Source organism: Spermophilus citellus (assembly GCF_964194105.1).
Source record: "Spermophilus citellus genome assembly, chromosome: 13".
Lineage (NCBI taxonomy): Eukaryota > Metazoa > Chordata > Mammalia > Rodentia > Sciuridae > Spermophilus > Spermophilus citellus.
In genome coordinates this window covers 48618521-48639249 of record NC_138193.1, presented here as the reverse complement: position 1 = coordinate 48639249, position 20729 = coordinate 48618521, and the positions used below count along the sequence as shown (strand labels likewise).

At 32.8% G+C, this 20729-nt stretch overlaps 1 long non-coding RNA gene across 2 annotated transcripts in view; it reads left to right on the top strand.

Annotated features, from left to right (window-relative positions):
- Positions 1–4545: 4545 nt before the first annotated feature.
- Positions 4546–20729, top strand: part of LOC308632616 — a 65341-nt gene continuing 49157 nt past the window's right edge. Inside the window, exons 1-2 of one of the 2 annotated variants that reach the window (XR_014018612.1) lie at positions 4546–4681; positions 18665–18793. This is a non-coding gene — a long non-coding RNA (uncharacterized lncRNA). Of the gene's footprint in view, positions 4820–18664; positions 18794–20729 lie in introns of both variants that reach the window. The other variant, XR_014018613.1, reaches the window with a different exon arrangement.

Below are 20729 nucleotides of genomic sequence, written 5' to 3'. Positions count from 1 at the left end.
TTTCTGGCAAAAGGTTGTCATTCTCATTTTTAATGGATTATTCTAAAATTATGTCCATTCATTCGTCTTTGTAAGTATTTTAGGGGAAGGTATGAAATCTACCATCTGAGTCTGCTTTTAAATCAGAAATGGAATCACAGATTTTAGAGGAAAAGCAAATTCTCTTTTCTCAGAATAAATCTACATATTTAAAATTTTAGTGGATGATAAAGAGGAAAAGTGTTGCTACTAACAAGATGTGTATGAGTTTGGAAAATTTGAAAAGCAGGGAATTCTAATTATGTCTTTTTTTTTTCTTCTAAGGTTCCCATGCCTTAGTTTCTTTGGCCAATCACGTTTCTCCTCTTGGCGGGTTTGCTTTTTATAGAATTTTCTTATTTTTAGGTACAATTTAAATCTTAGAGGTCTTCACAGTCATCAATACACATATTCAATGATTGATGCTTTACCTCAACAATAGATCTCAGTTTCCACCGCCAGGACTTTGTTCCACACTCTCATCCCTGCTCACAGGGAGTGTTGCAATGACTCTGTTCAAACTACATTCACCATTATCCACCATAATTTTCCCTCAGTGTTGTATACTGGATTCAGATCAGATTATGCTCTGAACTTGCTTGTCTCCAGTAACGTTCCTTACCTGAGAAAACTTTCTTTAGCATGAGCTATCTAAAAGTAGCTGTTTGAGCTAACTATTGTCTATGGGGCCAGGTAAGTAATAAAACCAGAAGGCTCTTAGCCTTTCATGTCAACTAGCCTGGCCTTATTGCTAATCCAGAAACTTACTGCTCTACCTTACTTCCCAGCACTCACAAATTCTGAAAGCTAGACTTTCATAATCTTTCCAAAATACTGAAGGAAATTCCCACTTTCAATCCAGATAAAATGTCCTCTTCTCCAGAGGGAGGTCACTGTGCTCTGTCATCGGTTACATTTCCCCCTTGACCTCTCCTGGGGACCTGCTACTCTCTTTCATACCACTTGTTTGAAATTTAGAAAGAAAGAGCTAGAAGTAGTGCTAGATATGGCAGAAAGAAAGTAAAAATATGGTGGAATTGTGTTAATAATTAAAATCAGCCCTAAAATATTAAAAACAATTACTTTAGAAATTGGAATCTAGACTTAGGTCTGAGTTTGTAACTAATATTGTTATCTGTGTATGGATGTATTTTTACACTTTTAGAAATAATTTATGCATAGCTTTTCTAGTGCTTATATATTGTTTTTGAATTAACAAATAGTAATTGTTTTGCCTGTCTCATCCATAAGAAGGTATAATTAAAGAGTTCAGGGACTATTGCTTCTACTAGAAATACACAGGAAAATTTACAAAGTACTGAATCAAGTTATCACTCTTTATATGTGATGGTAAATATAATAATAAATAAAGAAATTAGAGAAGTCATTTAATAAATGAGTAAAATTAATAACTGTCATATCTTCACTGTGGCTAAATTAAATTGTATTTTCCCCCTTTTAGTTATAAATACCCTTGTTTATCCAGAAAAAAAAAATCATGAATTCTGGTAAATCAACCCATGGGATTTTTAAAATCTGTTTCTCCTCAGATAACTCCTAAGGTAGGCATCTTCTAAAGACACAGCTCTCAGAAGTGGGAACCAGAATGATGGTAAGACAAAAGAGACAACATTATGTGTGTACAAATAAACTTCATAATTCAGAGCACACTCTATAGACATTATGTTACAAACTGTGACACTATTCTGTCACCATTTGTAACAAAACTCAGATTGTGGGGCTTCAAAGAGCAGAAACAATTCTGAGGATTTAAAAAAATTTTTTTTCCAGTACTGGGTATTGAATCCAGGGATTCTCTGCAAGGTAGGCAGGAGAGCTACCACTGGGCTGCATGCACTTCACTCAAAGGAATTCAAATTTTAAGCAGCATTTATCAGGCTGAAAACAACCTCTGAGTAGATACTTATATACCTTCCTAAGAATAATAGGGAGAGGTGTGAAATCCACCATCCAAATCTGATAGGAAAATCAGAAACTTAAAAAAAAAAACAGATGAAATTTACATGTCTCAAATCTTTGGTGAATGATAAAGTGGAAAAGTGTTACCACATGGTGTGTGTACATTTAATTTTATTGAAGGAAGAGTGTCAGAATGCTTTACCCATCCAGCTTAAAAAACAAACAAACAAACAAACAAACAAAAAAACTGGGAAAACAGTGGCACCAGGAACTTCAATAATATATCTGAAGCACAAATGGAGCAACATCTGGATTATTTGCAATCTATCAGCTTTGAATCCAAATAGCTTCTCGGTTGCTAAGTAGTAACCACTGTGCATCTCCTTATAGCTTTGTGGATTGCACTGAGAAATAAGTGCCAACTTTTTTAAAAGAAAATACTTAAAGTTATCATGGGAGATTAATTAATTTCTTTATAATCCAGATAAATGTTTGCTGTGGTCACTGACATTTTTACTGTAGAATGTAAGTATAGATATAATACAATAAACTGAACAGTGCAAAATTGCAGATTTTTTTGAAAGGGAATTCTTTGAAGTTGGGGTGTTAATGATAAACAGTATGATAGTCTCATCTTTTCCACCTGAGGAAATCAAATAGTTAGATAGAGTAAGATAATTTGCAGTAAAGGAACTCAAATGTTAATCTTTATAATTGCACTAGTAGAGAGTATAATCCAAGTACTATATAAAATAAGTTTCAGAAACAAATTTATTATTATTGTAAAATGCATTGTATAAATGACTATGCTAGGACAATGCTTTGAACAGTTCATTTAATTGCGTTGTCCTTTAGTATTTTTATCTGGCTTCAGTTTTCTCATCTATTTGACAAAATTCTCTACTAATGGAATAGGTGTTAAAATTCTCTATGTATTTATGGAAAAACTTGTAAAGGTATATGAAAAGAAAATTTAAATAAAAAGCATATTTTCATGTCATATCTACATTTAGACCTATGGTATTTAAATCTAAGAGAATCAGAACTTTCTCAACATCTGATAAAATATAGGAACACTTTCCACAGGTAAAATGCCAATGTTAAAGCAAATAAACCATACACATATATTTTTTGCTATATTGCTTTAAGTTCCCCTGATCCTCCTTTCCACCTCTCATCATTCTATCCCTCATTCTTCCATCTGGGCCAAGAACACTGGTGACCCCTGTCTTAGAGTAAGACACCAGGTATCAAGTGTCATAGGGCACACACATTTTGTTATGAAGAGAAAATATAATAAAGCCAAAAGAAAATTAGGAGCAGGATTAAATTAAGTGAAGCAAAAGCTCTAATATCCTGAAAACAACATCTGTACTCTCTAATTGAATATGATTTTGGTGATATCCAGGGGTTGGGAAGTGAAGAAAATGGAGAGATACTGCTCCAAGGGTGCAAAGTTAAATACAAAAATATAATTTTAATCTCTAATTAAATTTTAATTTAACAATTAAAATTATAAATGAAGACATATGCAATTTTTTTTTCTGATTGACATTGAAAAATTTACCCCAGTAAGGTTTTCTATTTTATTAAGTATATGGTTAAAAAATGGCTTTTTTTTGTATCTATTTATATTAATAGAAACAGTATACCATGAATACCTTTGATGGTCAGAACCAGCTCATTGTTTTTTCTTAACTATTATCTTGAAAAGAATCTATCACTTTCAAAAAGGGAAGTCAGTAGATATTTGTAGAGGGAAGGACAAAAGCAGGAAAGAAAAATTGAAAAGAAGAAATCTGAAGAATAGAGGAAGACAGGAAGTAAAAATGGAATGAAGGAAGGAGGAAGAAAATAAGTGAAAGCAGAGGGTTAGCCAAGTACCAACTTTTTAATTTAATGTTCCCCCCAAATTCCTGTCCCTTTTGCTTGTTTTGAATTCTTCCTACTGAAATGACAACCTTCTTACTAACATGAATATCTTAAAGGTTTTCATTTAAAAAAAAAAGCAAGAATTCATACAAAAATGAATTTCCTCAAATATCCTCAGGCTTCCTGTTAGACTTACCATTGTACTATCAAGTGGGGATGATATTTGACAATGGATTAACCAACTAAAAATGTCCAAGGTTGGGATTCACTCTCTCCCCCTTCTGTCAGCTAATTTCATAATTTCCCCATATTCTAGCTTTTCCCTATAGTATTCTAAAATCATCTTTTTACTTCTCAGTCCATTAGCTTTACTTCCTTTCCTTCACAATTGATCCATTTTTTATCATTTAAATAGACCTTCTTCCTGGCATTACCTATGATTAAGCCTTAGTTGGTAAGGCTTAACAGAAAACCTGCTCAATCAAAGGATTTTACCTCAAGTGAGGAGATGAGATGTCTCCGTAGGGTAACTAAGGTATTTTTTTCTCAGAAATATTTTCCCAATAGTCCAGGAAAAAAATCACAGTTTCAGTAGCAGCCTATCCTTTCTCTAGTCTGGAAACCTTACTTCATCTTCATTTGTCTGGGTCTACAGTGACAGGAAGCAGAAACATTTGGGAAAGCTCTGAAGAATCTTGCCAGACTTTAAAGACCTGGAGTTGATTAAGAGCTCTCACTGCAATTTCTGGACTTGGGCTCTTGTTGACAGATTATCTGGCATGCCAGCTGCCAGTTGAAAATGGCGATTACTTGCATCGTGCGTGGGCTTGTCTAATGGAAAAACCAGGGAATAAATGCCAGAAAAACCCAGGTTTGAACTCCAGAACTACTTCTTACAGATTTGGTTAATTTTCTAACTTTTCTAAACCCTTGAAAGTTTTCTTATGGGGATAACAACAAGGAATAACGTAATGAGGAAGAGTTCAGGAGATTGACTACGTCAAGCACAGTGAGTTATATTCTAAGAGCTCAAAACATGTACATTTCAATCTGTCTTTTTGCAACTCGCTTTTATTAGAAACGTGCTACTTAGGAAGAAAGGAAATGTTTTAATTGTTAAACTTGGATAAATGTCTGATAACAAGCATGTATGATTAGTAGCTGATAACTGAGTCAAAATATGAGGCTGTACTGTTTCTCATTTTCACAGTTTTAAAATATTTTTTGATGTTTCCTTGAATGCCAGTTGATGACCTGGCTTTGAATACCTATCTAGTATTTTATTTTAGCAGCCATGAATAATTTCTTCAATGGAGTATTTTTTGTTTTACATACTTTAACTGATAATATTATGGTTTGGATGTGAGATGTTGTCCCAAAGCTCACATGTGAGACAGTGAAGAAGATTCAGAGGAGAAAACTGAGTTGTGAGAATCTTAATCCAATCAGTGAATTAATCCCCTGATATGGATTAACTGAGCTGTAATTGAAGTGGTAGGGTGTGACTGGAGGAGGTGGGCATTGGGGTGTGGCTTTGGGGTATATATTTGTATCTGGCCAGTGGACTCTCTCTCTCTCTGCCTTCTGATCACTGTGTGAGCTGCTTCCCTCTGCACATTCTTCCACCATGATGTTCTGATTCACCTCCAGCCCCAAGAAATGGAGCGGGCCTTCTACAGACTAAGACCTCTGAAACCATGAGCCCTCAAATAAAATTTCCTCCTCTACAATTGTTCTGGTTGGGTCATTTAGTCGCAGCAGCAAGAAAAGCTGACTAAAACAGATAATTTAAAAAATAAGGGGCAAGAATCATTAGTGTCTGTCAAAATTTATTTCTACCATGACACTACATTTTTAGAGTAGAAAGTTTGAGAACAATTATGCACATCTTAAAGTTCTTATTATTAAGTTGTAATAAAATCTTTATTCAGAAATGTGCTAATTTATAATATCATCAACATTTTAATATAATTCCTTTGCCAAAGAACCATGAACTATGTATAGTCCATGTAATTAATCATTATTGTTGTTTTGTATTGGCTTAAAAGAATGGTTTGTCATTATAAATATGTCCACATTTAAAGGTTTTCTCTTTATCTTGACATATAGTATTGGTTTAAAAATATAACCATATTTTACCCATATTTTATTTCATTTCAACATTTGCAGTAGTATTTATTAGAATATTACTTTACTTGAGCTTAACAAAGTATTAATAATATTTTCTCTTAGGTTTTTTCCTTTATCATTAGAATATTTAATTCATTAGAGTTCTTTTTGTGATTCAACTGTAATGCAGATCTTATTTTCTTCTTTGGGGAGAGGGATGGAAAGTGGCAATATTTTTCAACATTTTGTGTTGAATTATCCAATTATCCCCAAATTATAAACACTAACACAATCATATTCCAAACCAAAATGCCTTTATATAGGCACTTTTTATGATTAATTGATTTTTGCTCATTCATTTTTATTATAATTTTATGGAGTTTTAAAATATCTGAAAGAATATTTTATATATGTATATATGAATATATATATGTGTATATATATGTGTGTGTGTATATATACAAATATATATATATATATATATATATATATATATGTAAATAATATATAATATACTTCATTTACTATGTATTGTGGTAACTTATCCTAAAAACCCCCACCAGGATTATTACTAGTTTTTATACTTGTAAGTCTATATTTCTCCAAAATTTAAATCATATAGAGAAGTAGATAATTAAGTCTTAGCAAAATGATTCAATGAACTGTAGCAATTATAAAGTATGTAGGTATATACAAAGAAAAAACAGAGCAGGACAGTTGTTAAACTGCTAAAAAGGAAAAAAAAACATTTTATTTGGGACTACTATGAATAGGAGAAAAGTCACCTCAAACTTTAACTCTGTATACAGATAAAACATAAGCAACTGGGAATTTATAGGCAAAGAATATGGTGGGGATCAGTTGATGGAAAATTGCTAAGGGAAAATATTAAGGGTAAGGGGAAATTCTGGAATAACTCATGCTTTAAACAAACATGAGGGGCATGGTCAAGAATAAACTAAATTAGATACCAAAGATGACTGGATATGGAAACTAGGGTGTTTGCTAAACTAACTTAGTCTGGGAAAAGTTTAGCAGCTGAAATGTAGCTTGTGGAGCAAAGAATCTTTCTTAGTGCCTATTGATACATTTGTTCATATTAATGCTGTAGACATTCATGGTGCCTTTTTTTATTAGAAGTGTTACTATCTTTAAATTATCATATTTGTGATATTTTATTTCCTTACACTAACTTTTTTCCTTATAGCATTAGTATTGCAACTCCTTCTAAATTTATATGCATTTTGCTTTCAATCTTTCTGATTCATTTAGCTTTACAATATGTATCTGCATATTATAACCTTTGATTTTTCTACTGAATGTGGGAGACTGTCGATTTACAATGTTGTATAAAACTTTGACATTTATTAGTACAACTATAATGTTTGACTTTACCTATTTTATCTTATTTATACCTTGTAATGATGCCTTTCTTGGTTTTATTTCTTATTTTATCATTTTTGTTGTGGATAACATTTATAATTTTTTTTTGAGGATTTAAAATTTAAACATTCTTTTAAATTTTCTGTTTCTGGAAGCTGTCAGTAGTTAATGGTATATGTATATAAATTTTCAACTTAGAAACAACCAATTGATAGAACTCCCCAAATTAAATTGGTATCCATTTTTTTTTTCTACTGATTTAGTCCTAGTATCTAGGTAGGGTCTGCTATGCTTTAGATCTGCAATATGCCCCAAATGCTCATGATCTCCAAAGCAGCAGTGTTCATGGTGTGGAGTAACTGAATCACAAGGACCATAACCTCAACAGAAGATTGATCCATTGAATTTATAGTCAATAGGCTCTAGTGAGAGGATGGAATACTTAGGAGGTGGGGCCTAATTGGAGGAATTTGATAACTGAGGGTATGACTTTGAAAGATATATTTTGTCCCCTGATACTCAGTTCCTCCTCCTCTCTCTCTCTCTCTCTCTCTCTCTCTCTCTCTCTCTCTCTCTCTCCCCCCCCCTTCTTGTTCCCAGCTGCAAAGAAGCAAGTAGCTTTGCTCTGTCATTTTCTCTCTGCCACGATTTTCTGCTTCACCACAGTCCACGAAAAATGGAGACACGTGTCCATAGTAAGAAACCTCTGAAACTGGGAGCCAAAAATAGATCTTTCATTAAGTTGTTTTTCTCAAATATTTTGTCACAGGGATGAGCAGGCAACTAATGAAGGATCTTACATGCTTATTAGGTATCAGAATGCATTTTTTCTTCTTTCTTAATTCTGCAACTTGGCCTCCCTTTCTTCCTTACTTTGTTTTTTTCTTTCTTTCTTTTTTTTTTTTTTTGAACAAAAAACCCCTAGTTTTGCTAATGAGAAAGCTGTGGTCTTCGAGATTACATAACTTTCTCACATCAAGCAAATTTGAAGGAAAAAAAAAAAGTACCAGGATCTCGATTGTCGTTTGACATCAGAGTGTCTAGTCTTTATCACAGTGTTTGTGAATTTCCATACACACACTTACCTCTTGCTAGTAAAGTGCCAATAATAGGTGAGCATTTCAAAAGCAGATTTCCTTTCAGGCACAGGCAAGTTTCAGAGACAGAAAATATTGAACTTGAAATGTCCATCACTACTCATCATGTTAGACTTTTGCAAGATTTCCACAGTCAACTATTGATTATCGTTCACAAGGTGAAGTTTTACAATGACTTTCCATTCTGATAAAAGAGAATGAGTTTCTCCACTATAGGGACTAATTAAAGGTCCTGATTTAACTGCCTTTTTTTTTTTAATGGCATCTTTATTTCAGGTTCAAATGGTGTAGATCATCAGTTTCTTTCTCTGATTCAATAATTTCTAATAAGATATTCTGGAGCTTTTTCTTACAAGAAAAATTTCTCTACTGTATATATCTAACATATCTCTTTCCTCTATCACAATATAGTTTTTAGTTTGAAAAAAATAAGACAAATAGCTGTATCGAATGATCATATTCTTTAATCAATTGGTCCAAGATCTAGATAAAGACTATTTTTGGCTTCATCTCCCAGTGATATAAATGGAAACTTTTCAAGAGGCATTAAGTGTTGTTTACAGTGATTTATAAGTGGAAAATTCTCTAGAAATTGTTTTTAGAAAAAAAAACCTAACCTAGAAATCATTACAATAAAGAAAAAAACAAAGCACAGATTCTTTATTTAAAAATTCAAACCTCATCTGACAGTATTGCCAAACCACAATAACACAACAAATATAAATCCTTCCTTCCTTCCTTCCTTCCTTCCTTCCTTCCTTCCTTCCTTCCTTCCTTTCTCTCTCTCTCTCTCTCTCTCTCTCTCTCTCTCTCTCTCTTCCTTCCATTATCATTATTTGGCACATATCTGGAAAATATCTCATTAAAATTTGTTTTGTGTCAGGCACTTAGGTAGCCATTTTCAATTAATATGAATAGCTATGCAAAATGAAAATTACTCATTCTTCTCTGATCACAGATGTTTTGCCAGAATCATACAGAAACATATTTTATGTGATAAGTATCTCTTGCAACTAACTTTATCTCTTGAAACTAACCTTAGACTGAATTGTGAAGATGTACTTTATTCTTTATCTGTGATTTTTCACATTGTATGCAGTAAGTGTGTGTTTTAGTGTTAGATTTTTCTCAGGAGCAGATCCTAGTCCATAAATACAAGCGAGTTAGTAAAAATAATTCCCAGAGACACTGGTAATGATGGAGTGGAGGAAGCAACCAAGTAAAAAGAAGCCAATGGAGAGAGTGTGATTACAGGCAATGTCCCAAGCTCTTCCTGGTCTCTTAGGGACTTCTCAAGTATAAATGAGACTCAAGACCAAAAGGCTTTCCTTTTGTTCTTCCCACAGGTTCAGTCATTGGCCATGGGCCATAAATTCCCAGAAGTATCTGGCTTTCCTTGAAAAAGGATAGTAGCTCTAGTGGCAAAGGCAAACCCTGACTTGCCAATGTGGGCTGGTAAAAGGGAACCTCAAGGAATATAATATCATGGCTAAGTGGATGCACAGTTTTAGAAAGAGCATTTCACAGTGTTTCCACTGTGTGGTTAAAATTGTTGATTTTTAATTTTTTTTTCCATCGTGCAGTAGCTGTTCAGTGTTTTTAATATTTTATTGGTTCTTTCCATCCCTATATAATAAGAAGGAACATCAGCAAAGTGAGATGAGAATGTCAAGATTTTTTCAGGGACAACTCTGATAAAAGTATCTTCCTATTTGAAAAATATATCTCTTTTACTTAACATTCCCTTATCTCATTTAACTTCATAAATGGTCCTTCCATTGCTCATTGCTTATTTGTTTCAAACCTAGGAGTAACCTCTGACCTTAAAACTAGTCCACAAGGAAGACTCATATCTGATATTAAATAAGTCTGTTGCTTACAAATAAAAAAACTCATCATTTTTTATACATAATAACTCTAATGGGTTAGAAAAGTTACTAGAATATGTATATTTTCCATTGGTGGTGGTGATGGGGTAACCAGGGATTAAACTCACGTGTTTGTGTTTTTTGAGAGACAGGGTCTCACTGAATTGCTTAGTGCCTCGATTTTCGCTGAGACTGGCTTTGAAGTAGCGGTCCTCCTGGCTATTTTTCATTTTTTAACTTTTCCTTATGAACTGGCTGCTTTATATCTGGTATATGCTTTGTAAGTTTAATTTAAAATAAAAGACTAATGTCTAAAACAATATAAGTTGTAACTGTATTTTTTTCCATAAAACAATGAAAAAAATGGGAAAATATTTGAATTTGTGATCCTTGACATTTAGCGATTCTATCATTGACCCACTTGTGTACACAAAAATGTAAGGTAATGGGCAGGAAATCCCATTTGGGGAAATTTCTTCAATGAAACTCGGCAACTAGCAATCAAATTAATCTCTTTATTAGACTCCAGGAAGGAGGCACCAAGATGATCTATAATTAAATTCCTGGAATCCAATTTACACTAGCCTCCCCTAGAATAAACATCATTAAACTACATATTGCTCATCAAGGCAATGCATAACAGCCTTTTAGATGGCTAGAAAGACATAAGGAAAGGCACAAATTGCAGATCACATTTGTATTCCTCAATCTGGTGAACAAGCAGAATACAGGACAAAAGGAAGTTATAAAATTGCTGTCTCTTGGGGAGCTTGATGTTTAATAGTTTGTTTAATGTTTTATTTATTTGGCTGATCTGGGCATATTAAATTCCCACCTCTTCATAGCCTTTTTCTCTACCTCTTTCCAAAATATAAATATACAAACACATACCTGAGTGGTTTAGCTATAAGATTTGTTTTAAGGTAATTTCTTTCCATATTTAAAAATAAAATTGATACATAACTTGAATTTCCAGTATATTACACTGGTATAGCACTGCTCATATTACTAAACTGTTGTTCTTCAGTAAATTGTGTGAAGGGCAAATCGTGAAGACATTTTTCCCCATTTAGAGGAAAAATACACACACACACACACAACCACACACACACACATATACACACATATATTTATACAAACATATATTCATGATTTATTTAAGAACACCCAGATAAAAGAAAAATCTATAATTGGTCATTTTAAAGGCCATAATCAATTGTCTTATCTCACAGGAGCAAATACACTTTTTTATTGCATTTCAATGGGGAGGTTATTTCTGAAGGTAGGCAGTAATTAGAACTGCAGTGAACCATTTGATATTTGGAAGGTTGGACAGATTATCCTCCTGGGATACTTCTGTGTGAGAGTTTGTGGGGGTTACAAGCCAAGTATAATAATTTTGAGCTCACTTGGATTATATAACCTTAAAACTTTGGCAAATAATGCTATTAATAGACCTTCATTTAACTGCCATAATTTTAGGAAATAAACAAGCAATGAAAAGCACAAACACATAACATTCTTTTCTAAAAGGCATCTTTAATATTTCACAGTACTATTGTTTTAATTACATTTTAAAGAATGGCTTTCGCATAAATTCAATGGAATATGATGATGTTTCAAAATTATAATTATTAATGAATTCAGAATCACTTTAATTTTACAAAAATCATTTAAAATAATCCAGAAAAGTTGAAAACATCAGGAATAACACAAAAAATACAAAAGTGACCTAGAGCAAAAGTTAGCTATATATATACACACACACACACACACACACACACACACACACACACATATATTTTTTTTCTTTTTTTTTCTTTACCTCTTTCCATAAAGGACCAGATAATGAACATTTTAGGATTTCTGAGCATGTCTCTCTCTGAACTACTCAACTCTGCTTATAAGAAAAGCAGCCAGAGACAATATATAAATGAATCAGCATAATCATGTCTCAATAAAACTTATTGTCATCGAAATGTTGATTTCCTATAACATTCACATGTCCCAAAATGCCATTCTTTTGTGGTTTTTCAACCATTTAGAAATTTAAAAGCCATTCTTCGCTGATAGCTGATAGGATAACAGGCAATGAGCTGGATTTGGTCTGTGGTTCTTACTGTGCTGACCTTTGATCTACAAGTTCTAGATTATATCCTACAAATTCTCACAGCTACATTGAAACATTTGCCTTTTTCTTTTTTATCTATATAGCAATGCATGTACTATGGTTTATATGCATGTATGCTCTCTTCCTTTGTAAAAGATCATTATGATATTAATAGTATACCATTAACATACTCTCAGGTTAATGTTTGTTTTGTACCTGGGATTAAACCCATGGTCATTTAATCACTAAGTCACATCCCCAGCCACATTTATATTTTAATTTGAGACAGTTCTAAATTGGTTATGGCCTCACTAAGTTGCTGAGGCTGGCTTTGAACTCTGAACCTTCTACTTTGGACTTCTGAGCTGCTAGGATTATGGGTGTATGCCTCTGTGCCCAGCAGGTTAAGGAGTTTTATACATTGTCATTTTTGTTATCTTATCTTACAGTTATCAGCTTCATTATCATGAATAAAAATTCCCCATGTTATAAAGAAGAAAATGGGGATTAAGGAAAACATCATCCATCATCCGACCTTTTCTTTTGAAGGTAGAAAGATTGAATAAAAAATAAATTTTTAAATACAATAACATGGGCAGAACTTGCTGATTCTCTAACATCACTTTGGGAACAACTGTGCTAGGTAAAGAGGGAATAAATGGATATAGGAAAAATAAATAATAAGTACAATTTTATCCAAGCTACAGAGAAGACTTATGAAACATGCTTTTTTCTCAGGAATAAATGAATAAATAAGGCTTATGACTGTGACAACACTGATGATCATTGATCATTGATTATTGTCTAGGTTCCAAGTTCATTTCATCTGGTATGTTGAATAAAAAATGTCAAAATAAATTTCTTTGGGATTAATATTTCTTAATCTATGATAAATATCAACATTTCCTTAGCAAATATTTTTCAGTTCATGAATTCATGATTTTTCTTATATTACAAGTTTTCAATTCTGAGTTCAGACCCATGTCACATTGATTGAACATGATTGGTTGTGGTCAAACTCATGAGATTTCACATTACAGACAATCTACTCAACAACTTTCACTAGTAGTATCTAGCATATCATATACTATTATCATACACTATTAATACAGTATTAGTACAATTAATTAGCTTGTCATGCAGCCACCTGATTTCCCATTCCTGTTTCTTATACTCCTTCAAAGATACCTTAATGTCCCTCCAAGTGCTTTCAACTTACTTGCTCATATAAACTAAATTAAATCAAGCTTGATTCAGTAGCTGCTAAATGCATTTTTGTGGTTTCTTACTTCTTTCCTCTCTCAATGTATTATGGCAGAGATTAAAAAAGCCCCATGCTTTTACTTACTAAAGTGCTTGCAGAAAAGTTCATTTCTTTCTTTTTCAGTTCATTATGTAAAATATTTAATGCAGCCAGAAATTACAGCCCAAAGCTCAATTATGGCATGTGTGGGCATATGCACATAGAAAAAAATCTATAATGTCTACTTTCCTAAGATAATGGTTTATTTTTAAATTTGTATATATTTTCTAATTTTATTCATATTTTTTCTGAGATCCTAGTTTCAGAATTATGTTTTGCAGAGAAAGTGTTTACTATTTTCTTAAAACGTGCATACTAGTTATTTTTCATGAAAAGGTTAAAACATGAACCTAAATATGTCTTAAATGTTTCCTTTGTAAGGGTCTGGCGAAGCGTTGGAGGAAGAGACCACACAAGAGACTGGCTTCATGCAATTGGCATAAGGGGATTTATTGATTCAGCATGCTGAGGTTCCAGGCTCACTCAGGAAGATAGAGCAGCCCAGAGCCCAGAGCAATGGTCAAACAGAGCTTAAGTACACGTTTAGGGGAAGGGGGGGGGGGCTTTGCATACATCAGAACAAATCACCATGAGGCGCAGGAAAATTGAACAACAACTCTGAGATATGATTAGTACATTCATTGGCGGGAACAGGCTGGGCAGGGGTGATTGGTCACTCCTAAGCAAGGTACACATTCAAACTGATTGGGCCCTGTGACAAACTACACAGGGCCTTAGGCTAAATGGCCAGTAGAGTTGTCTTAACTATCTCAGGAATTTCAGGTTCTGGGTGTAGCAGAGGAACATAACAATACCTAGTCTTTTACATTTTAATTCAGGCTTTGCAGCTTAGAAACTTTAGAATGCCTGGTCTTTTACATTTTAACTCAGGCTTTGAGGCTTAGAAACAGCTTAGAAATTTTACCTTTACACCTTGAATTTATATTAGATTTTTCATAAATTCTACCTTGTATCAATTGTGCAGGAAAGGCATCACGAAAGAATGGGGATAAATTAGCAGCTTTTAAAATGTGTCTACAAATTGGCATTCATGTTAGCAATACATGAAAGTGACATTATTAAAAAATGCTGATTTGTGATTGTTTTGACATTTTACCACTAAATTGTCAAAACAGTATCATGAGCACATTCAGCTCCATATTTTCAGAAGCATTAACTGACAGCCATTAAGTGCCTTTTGTGGTAACAGACAGTAAATCAATGGTATGATCAATATCACAATCCACAGGCTGAATTGGCTACAAAATAAGTGGATTTTGTCTTAATATTAAGGTTCATGCAAAAGCAATCAGTAAGGTCATTTATACAATCACTTGCACTCACTAATGCCATCAATTATTTCAGTTTAGTTTTGGTTTATTTTTTCCTCTGAAAATTAGATTCTCAGCCAATATTTTATTCCTGAAATCCTAACTTCAGATATTGAACTAATATTCTCTGAGTTTAGGAAGGGTTATGTGAATTTAAGTACTATAACTTTAGCCACAGAGCAAAAGAAAGATCCTGTTACATAGTTTTTGCCCAGTGAATTTTAATTCCATTTAAATATACTAATCGGAACATGCCAGAAAGATTTGTTGTTCATTGCTGGTTTAAAGACAGCTGACATTATATTAAACTGAAGAAATGGTTGTCTTAAATATTTTTTAAAAGACTATGTTAAATACATCTAAAGTAAATAATTTACTATTCCCTTTACATATAATTTAAAAGATCTCCAGTAAATTAATATTTGGGTAATTGGGAAATGAAGAGTAAATAAAACTTTATGCCAACCTAATTCACAATATGAAAATCAAGAGGTATAATCCTCTGATTCTGAATATAAAATAAAAATACATGAAAAAAAAACCTGAGGAAAAGAATCAGGTGGAGGTATGGAATTAATGCAATTAAAATATTTCCAGAACTTGTTTCTCTCAGGTGCTGTAGAGAGGGGGAAGTATCTGGCTATTCCACATGTAGCTCTAGGAAGAAATAGCAGACGCAAGGGTAATTCTTGTCTCTAGAAGTAACCTGTATGTTTCCCTCTAGGGTTAAGTTAAGTCTCAGAGAGAATTCTAGTGCAAACTCAGAGCAGTAAGAACAGGATCATTTAAATTCCCTGCCACAACTGCATGAGAACTGAAAGATTGGCATAATTTAATAAGGGCTGATTCCAAAATTGACACCCCTTCAGAAATTGATCAGCTCCAGATTCAAGAGGCTATCTAATCAATAATAATGGATTGATTTTTCTGCCATTTTTGGGTGGAAAACCTTTAACTCCTTACTATAAATAACTTATATTTATTGTGATTAAAGTTTCTACAATTCTTCTCATATATATGTATATATTAATGTATCGATAATGCTACATAAAGTGTATGAAACAGAAATATCCAAATGTCATCAAGCATTTTTAAAGGTAATTTTCCATGACATAATCATTGAATAGCATTTTATCAATATTAATTAAATATATTAGATTTTATCTTAAACAATGTAAAAATGTACCCAGTTTTGGTGTCAAGGAAATATATGTAGGTCTGTGGTAAGGTTGCGTTTCGAGGATGTTCATCATAGTTTTCATTATAATATAAAAACTTAAGAATACTGCAATTATTTAGATACTTATTTGTTTAGATAAATTATAATATAGTGAAACACACTAGAAATAGTAAATTATTTACTAGCCAAATTTATTTGCATGGACTTATTTTATGCTGTGTTTGTAAATAAAGTAGGATAAAAAACTGTGTGTATATATGAACTCATTATCTTTAAAAATAAAGGCATAATGTAAAGTACTAAAAGTAATGGAAACAATTTTTTAAAATTATGGATTTAGATATAGGGCATGAAATGCATACTGATGGCATATCTGCATTGCAAAATTTACCATTATTTATTTAAATATTCAATATATTTTAAAAGATGTGCACATCTCATAAAAGTATTAGTTGTCTTTTTGACAAGTCCAAAATTCACTGTTTTTCTTCATCATTCTTTCCTGGTTTTGATATGCATTTCTCTAATTGCTAGAGATAATGAATATTTTTTCATATGTTTATTGATTGATTGTATTTTGTCTTCTGTGAAGTGTCTGTTATGTTTCTAAGCCCATTTATTGATTGGGTTATTTGTTGTTGGTGGTGGTTTTTTTTGTTTTGTTTTTTTTTTTGGTGTTAAGTTTTTTGAGTTCTTTGTATATCCTGGAGATTAGTCCTCTATCTGAAGTGTATGTGGTAAAGATTTTCTCTCATTCTGTAGTCCATCTCTTCATGTTATTGATTCTTTCCTTTGCTGAGAAGAAGCTTTTTTTTTTTTTTTTACTTTCAATCCATCTCATTTATTGAGTCTTTGATTTTACTTCTTGTGCTTTTGGAGTCTTTTTAAGAAAGTCATTAGGACCTTAAGGAAGTCAGGTCCTAAGCCAACATAATGAAGATTTGGGCTTACTTTTGCTTTAGGCACAGGGTTTCTATTTTAGTGCCTAAATCTTTGATCCCCTTTGAGTTTATTTTTGTGCAGGGTGAGAGATATAGGTTTAATTTTATTTTGCTACATATGGATTTCCAGTTTTCTCAGCACCATTTGTTGAAGAGACTATCTTTTCTCCAATGTATGTTTTTGGCACCTTTGTCTAGCATGAGATAACTGTATTTATGTAGGTTTGTTTCTGTGTATTCTACTCTGTACATAAGTTTACAAGTCTATTTTGGTGCCAATACCATGCTGTATTTGTTAGTATGGCTCTGTAGTATAGTTTAAGGTCTAATATTGTGATGCCTTCTTCTTTGCTCTTCTTGCTAAGGATTGATTTGGCTTATTTTTTCAAATGAATTTCATGATTTCTTTACCTAGTTCTATGAAGAATGTCACTGGGATTTTAATAGGAATTGCATTAAGTCTGTATAACATTTTTGGTAGTATGGCCATTTTGACAATATTAATTCTGTCTATCCAAGAACATGGGAGATCTTTCATTTTCTAAGGTCTTCTTCAATTTCTTTCTTTAGTATTCTGCAGTTTTCATTGTACAGGCCTTTTACCTCCTTTGTTAGGTTGATTCCCAAGTATTTTTTTTTTTTTTGAGGCTATTGTGAATGGGGTTGTTTTCCTAGTTTCATTTGCAGTGGCTTCATCACTGATGTACAGAAATGCATTTGATGGAACCAAAAATTTTTAAAAAATATATTATTTTTTTTCAATAATTCTCCTTACATAATAAATTAACACAAATTAAATTGTCAACAAGTATCAAAGGGAAAGCAAAGCTTTCTGATAAGTACCTAGTGAAATGTCACTTTGGGATATTTGATATTTTGATAGGATCACTGATAATTGTTGTGAAAAGCTCAGTATTGTAAACCAGGTGCAAATAATGTGGCATAAAATGTTCATTATGCAAATTAGATGGTTTAAATCTTCACATGCAGCTAATGTGTTTATGCTGAAGTTGAAGGCATTTGTTTTCTTCCTGCCTAACAGAATCCAATTGCACATCTTTCTAATTGTCAACACGTTGAGAAAACGTTTCATATTGCTACATAAACAAACCCACCAAAGAAACACTAGATAAATATGATCATTTAATCCAGATATTCAAGGCAGAAGAAAAAGGGTTGGAGATAAAAGAATTTACAGATAAGTGTAGATTAGGGACCAATGTAATAATCATAATGTCTAACATTGTCAATGAGGCAACTGAAACCTAAAGTAATCAAATTTTTCACCTAAAACTTTGCAATTAGCAGAATAACAGGAGTATAATTATTGTAAGTTTACCTACACTTTAGGTTATATGGGAAAAGAAAATCTACTTTTCTTTTATTTCTTTGCTGTTGATTTTATTTTCCTTGTTTTCTATTTGCAATAAGTGGGAGACTGGGGGCATCATACTGGCCTGTTTCAGTAGTCAATGATCATATTAACAGTGCTGTGTTTTGGTAACCTATTCTCATTTTCTTTGAATTTTCAGAACTGCATGCTCTTTTCTGATATGTCACGGGGCATATAAAGAAGTACAGTTAACATGACCTCATGTAGTGGAAGAGATGAAGTCTACAGATACACATTGTATCTTCTGAAGATTCTTTTGAGACCTGAGGTGAATTGGCAACCTTCTTTTTTTCTGGGATGATTAGTGAGGGCAAATGGATTTTATCTGGCTTTTGTGAGTTGACGATATGTTAGCACTCTCTGGTGAACTCCATGAGCTGAGCTATTTGCCCATGGTGACAAATTATTCTATCAAAAATATTCTGCCTTGACATCCTTATAATTTCCTGCTGAACTTTGAAAACATGTTAGAACCCTTTTGTACAATGCACTGACCTTGAGGAACTAAGTCTGGTGAGAAGAGAAAAAGAAAAATAGTCATAGTACACCACATAGCTGAAGTGTAAGTAAAACTCATAATATTGTAAGACCTCAGGCTCATCCAAGTATTTACCATGTCTCTTACATCAGAAAATGTTTTCTTTTTTGCTTTTTGTCCACAATGAAGAATATTGTCACTCATGGGCCTACTTGGATGTCTCCAAAACTTTGTTTTCATTACAATTCTAGGGATAACACTTTCCATTTAGGCTACATAATTCAGTAAGCCTGCCTCCTGATCCTGGAAAGTTGAATGCTCAGAGTTTGGAATAGTTAGGTGTTTTCTTCCTTTGTTGGGTTTGGGGAGACTGGGTTTCTGATTTCTTTGCCAATACTATTCTAGTGATATTTTAACCTGTTGTCTCTTGTTAGTCTGTATTTCAGGAACTCTACCTGCAATTCTTTTCTTGAAACAGCTCTCAAATGTGTCTTATTACTCTGCCTTCTTAGCACAAAACTCCTTCCTCTCAACTAAATAGTAACTATTCTAAGAATAACAATATGTCAGTTCAATTTATGAAAATAGTGAATGAAAGTCTTTCTCAAAGGGCTATTAGAGCACTATATTCATGAAGAAAAATGCAGAAGGCAATTCCTACCAAAGATTGGAATCAAAGCCTAATTAAAACTTCCTGCTTCTGTCTGGGGAGGGGAACTTCACAGTACCTTCTCAGAAGAATTTCTGAATTGCTGTTAAATACTGACTGCTCGGTGTTTCTCAATTTTCTGTTTTCAAAATGGGATAATTTATTTGAGTTGTTCTGTCTCTGCTAAATCATCATGTAATGGGGATGACTACAGAAGTAAAGTATAGATAATTTTTCATTTTCAGTTTACACGTTACTAGAGAGGAAATATGTGGTTTATCTGGTCTATAGATTGCCACTAAGAAAGAAAAAATAATGGAGAAAATTGAGCATTATCCAGAAATTCTGTCCTTAACTTGAATGCAGGGACTGGATGGGATTAGAATGTGTCTTTTAGACATAAGTGAGATCATTTTAAGTTCTAGAGAAACTCACATATAGAAAAAAAATCTTTTCTTTTTTTTTTTTTTTTGTATACAAGGAAACGTTCATGAGTGCAGAGATTCAGCATGAACACTTTTGGGTAAACTTTATTCAAACTACTCCACTGTGATAATCTTTATTATGGAAGATTTGTGGGTTATTTGCTGTAAACACTCTAAGGTTTATTAATTTGGCTAATATGTAGAAAAGGTTTGTATATCACAAACTCTGAGATTGAAGTATCAGAGGCACTACCAATACAATATATCCAATAGGAATTTTAATATGTGGACTTAGAGTTTAAAATCACAACATAAAGCAGTATTACACATAGTAATATGCCTCATTTAATCTGCATTTTCTCTGTTAACACATGTCAAAGTTCTTGGTAGAATGGTGATTTGGAGGTACTTTCTCTCTAGGCACAAATAAACAACTGTCAAACAAAAAATAGCCTTTGCACTCAATTATTACTAACGTAAATGCATTCAATCACTCAACTATATTTTTTTCTTTGCAGAAAAAGATTGACACATAAAGATATTGCTCAAAAAGCAAATATGCTAAAAGTAGAAGTTCCAGTAAAAAAGAATCTGAAAAAAATGAGTTGCAAAAGACAACCTAACACTGATTCTGAGAAACTATGCTTAGTCA